Source organism: Chelonia mydas, chromosome 11 (genome assembly GCF_015237465.2).
Source record: "Chelonia mydas isolate rCheMyd1 chromosome 11, rCheMyd1.pri.v2, whole genome shotgun sequence".
NCBI classification, from domain to species: Eukaryota; Metazoa; Chordata; order Testudines; family Cheloniidae; genus Chelonia; species Chelonia mydas.
Window position 1 is genome coordinate 65,962,301 of NC_051251.2, and position 4,418 is coordinate 65,966,718.

At 45.9% G+C, this 4,418-nt stretch overlaps 1 pseudogene; it reads left to right on the top strand.

Annotated features, from left to right (window-relative positions):
* The first annotated feature begins 1,689 nt into the window (after nt 1-1,689).
* Nucleotides 1,690-1,808, top strand: LOC114021386 (annotated as a pseudogene).
* Nucleotides 1,809-4,418: the final 2,610 nt, after the last annotated feature.

Consider the following 4,418-nt stretch of genomic DNA (forward strand, 5'->3'; position numbering starts at 1 on the left):
GGCATATTTCTAGTGGAGATATAGCCCAAATAACATGAAGACACAGATAAGTGAAGGTGAAGCAGAGTCAGAGGCATAGGTATCAATACAGAGGTGGTTGACCAGTTCCAGCAACTAAGTTATAATAAATCTGGCCTAATATGCTGGGACCGACACAGCTACAACTACACTGCATATAAAAAATATTGTAGATAATCTATCATTAAAAGCAGCTACTATACTGGAGGACTGGAATGGGGCCAACACTGCATCAAGCTTTTCAAAAGGGACTAATGGTCCTTCTAGGAAATTACAGACCCTCATTTCAGAACTAGGAAAAATAGCTGCAAAGGTCATGGGGAAGGGGAGGGGGAAAGGAGAGGGAGAGAGAGAAATTTGATCACTATAATATGAGAGTAACAAACTAGCATGAGTTTTGCAGACAAAAATTGTTCTATGCTAAGTTGCTAGAATTTACTAAAAGAGTTAACAAAGTAATGGCTATAGGAGAACCAGTGGGTATAATTTAGAGACTCAAAGGATTTTTTTCTTAATGGCCCCAGGAGACTATAAACCTTCAGAGCATGAAAGGCCAATACTTGTTTTAAGTTATCTGCCTTGAGGGACTGGAGAATATATTCATCTCCAAACTCCTCATTTTCATAAATGGAAAAAAAACCCCACAACAGTTTGTTCTTATTTTTGTGCCTTTGCTAGGAGACAGTAGGTCTGACTCTGCTTTTGCTTATACCTCTATAAATCAAGAATAACTCCAATGAAATAGTCCTTGGAGTTACACCAGAGTGATAACTACCTGTAGTATTGGCTGAGTCAAATCCTAAATAGATGAATGTCCGAGGCACTAAAATGAGACTAACCTCCTTCAGCCACTCCACTGTTTTTCCTCTTCTTTAATTTCGGTGGGTCTCTCAAGCAGTTCTTTATCACCGAGTTTTTAGCAGCCCTGGAGCACAAAAAACTCCATCACATAAGGGTTATTGATCTCTTTAGTTTCTTCTCTAAAGTGTCTCCCTTCAAATGCCAATAAGTCAGCCAGTTGGAGCTGTGTGGGCCATCTACAAAAATCAGGATCAGACACTCCAGTTTACCAAGGAAAATGCTTTTTTTGTTTTTGTTTTTCTAGGGGAAACTATGGCTCATTGGATATAGCTAACATACCACTTTCATATGCCCTTAAAAATTTTATAACTATATTGAGTGCTTCTACACATTACATATGTTTTAGAAGTAGCTGGTTATCTAGCTGGTGAGTGCTGTAAATGCAGTAGAAAATAAAAATAAACAATTCAAACATCTCAGAATGCAAAATGCTTTTTCAGCCATGCAGTAATTCCACTTGTCAAACACCGATAATTTTTTTATCAATTTGGTGACAAATATTCCCATCTCATCTTTTGCAGTAGTTGATGCTCAATATCTTGTCCGATTCTGCTCCCCTCAAGGGTGAACACAATCTTTTATTCTGAGTAAAGTGGGGATCTTTTTTTTTTGGCTGCAGTTTTGTTTGCTACACTTCTAAATGCTGAAATATTGTTAAATAGAACAGTCTTCTTAGCCTTGGTCAGTACTAGAAACTTTTGCTGATATAGTATTGTCTCTTTGGGCAGTGCTGGTGGGGATTTTTGTTTTGTTTTTGTTTTTTTTGCAATATTTCTATGACAGCAAAAACCAAAGGCACTTATACTGACAAAAAAGTGCTTTTCCACCCTGAACACATCCGATCTCGTCTGATCTCGGAAGCTAAGCAGGGTCGGGCCTGATTAGTACTTGGATGGGAGACCTCCTGGGAATACTGGGTGCTGTAGATTCTCTGGCTTTTTGTCCACCAACCACAGCCTCAGGTCAGATGGGCACCTCTCATACAGTTGCTCCAGTAGGATTAGGTCGAGCAGGTCCTCCTTAGTTTGGGCCCAATCTGTCCACTTTGCGGGCATATACCTGCATCCGGAGGGCCAGTTGTAGATATGTGCCCTCAGGGGCTTTACACTGACTCCGGAACCTTCTCCAGTACATCTCGGGAGTCAGTCCAAACTCACGTAGCAGGGCCTTTTTGAATTGTTCGTAGTCCCCAGCCTCCGCCCCTTTCATTCAGCTGTACACCGCCACGGTTTTGGGGTAAGGCGGTGAGACACTGGAGCCTGTCTGCTGGGTCAACCCTGTGCATCTTGCAGGCATTCTCAAAGGCATTAAGGAAGTCATCTATGTCCTCCCCTTCCTTACGCTGGGCCAGGACACACTTATCAAAGCTCCGTGCAGTCCTGGGTCCCCCCTCACTCACCACAGCTGGGGCCTCGCTGCTCCTCAGCCTTGCCAAGTCCAGTTTATGCTGACGCTGCATTTCATGATCCTCTCGCTCTTTTTCGTGATCTTCCAACTCTCTCAATTTTATCTCCCTCTCCATCTCAGGTCCAGGGATGGAGAGCTCCACCGGGAGGATTCCCTGCTGGCTGCCGGGGTCAGGGTGCCCTCGGTATTCACTGGGCTCCTCCCAGCCCTTCCCCTAGATATAGGTAGGAGGGGTCTCAGGATGCCCTTGGCAGCAGTCTGACCTGTCCCAGCCGGGTCAGGAACCTGGGCCCGCACTGCATCTGCCGGGCTGCTTCCCTCAGAGGCAGGGATTGGTGCACCCGAGCGATCCTTTTCCTCCAGCTGGGCAATCAGCTGTTCTTTGGTGAGCCTCCCAATGCGCAGCCCCCTCTGCCTGCACAGCTCCACCAGGTTGCTCTTAAGGCACTTAGCATACATCTTCCTGCTGGCCACTTGCAGGCCTGTGTGCTCAAGTTGTGGTGTCCAGGAGGAACCCCTTCTGTGCCAGCCCTTCTCTAGGTCACCACCTCTCTCCCAGGGTGAAGCTGCAGACCCCTCCGCCCCTGAGACTGCTCACCGCAGTGCCCAAGGGGACCCTGTTATTGCAACAGTCCTTCTCGCTGGTCACATACTCCCAAGGGTTAAGTGTAGCTCCTCCGCCCACCGAAACCACTCCTCTCCGACTCTTCAGCATGCCTGGTCCCTGTCAATCCCCCTTCGTTTTATTGCCCCCCAGTCACTTACTGCAGGAAGCGCTGTCCATGAGGTGCAGTAGATCCCACCACTGCCAGCTCTCTAACTCCACATTCTACAGGCCATTATCCTCTGATCCCACTGAGGATTACCAAAAGAAACTACACCATCTGCTCAAGAAACTTCCTGAAAAAGCACAGGAACAGATCTGTGCAGACACACGCCTAGAACCCCGACCAGGGGTATTCTATCTGTTTCCCAAGATCCATAAACCTAGAAATCCTGGATGTCCTATCATCTCACGAATTGGCACCCTAACAGTAGGATTGTCTGGCTATGTGGACTCTCTCCTCAGGCCCTAAGCTACCAGCACTCCCAGCTGTCTTCGAGACACCACTGACTTCCTGAGGAAACGACAATCCATTGGTGATCTTCCAGAAAACACCATCCTGGCCACTATGGAAGTAGAAGCCCTCTACACCAACATTCCACACAAAGATGGACTACAAGCCGTCAGAAACAATATCCCCGATAATGTCACGGCAAACCTGGTGGCTGAACTTTGTGACTTTGTCCTCACCCATAACTATGTCACATTTCAGAGTAGCAGCCGTGTTAGTCTGTATTCGCAAAAAGAAAAGGAGTACTTGTGGCACCTTGGAGACTAACCAATTTATTTGAGCATAAGCTTTCGTTAGCTACAGCTCACTTCATCGGATGCATAAAAGTGGAAAATGCAGTGAGGATGTTTTTATACACACAGACCATGAAAAAATGGGTGTTTATCACTTCAAAAGGTTTTTTGAGAAAAACCTACTGACTGCTATATTTACCTACATGGCTCCAGCTTCCATCCAGGACACACCACACGATCCATTGTCTACATCAAGCTCTACGATACAACCGCATTTCCTCCAACCCCTCAGACAGAGACAAACACCTATAAGATCTCTATCAAGCATTCTTAAAACTACAGTACCCACCTGCTGAAGTGAAGAAACAGATTGACAGAGCCAGAAGAGTACCCAGAAGTCACCTACTACAGGACAGGCCCAACAAAGAAAATAACAGAACGCCACTAGCTGTCACCTTCAGCCCCCAACTAAAACCTCTCCAAAGCATCATCAAAGATCTACAACCTATCCTGAAAAATGATCTCTCACTCTCACAAATCTTGGGAGACAGACCAGTCCTCGCTTACCAACAGACCCCCAACCTGAAGCAAATACACACCAGCAACCACACACCAAAAACACTAACCCAGAAACCTATCCTTGCAACAAAGCCCGATGCCAACTCTGTCCACATATTTATTCAAATGACACCATCATAGGACCTAATCATATTAGCCATGCCATCAGGGGCTCGTTCACCTGCACATTTACCAATGTGATATAGGCCATCATGTGCCAGCAATG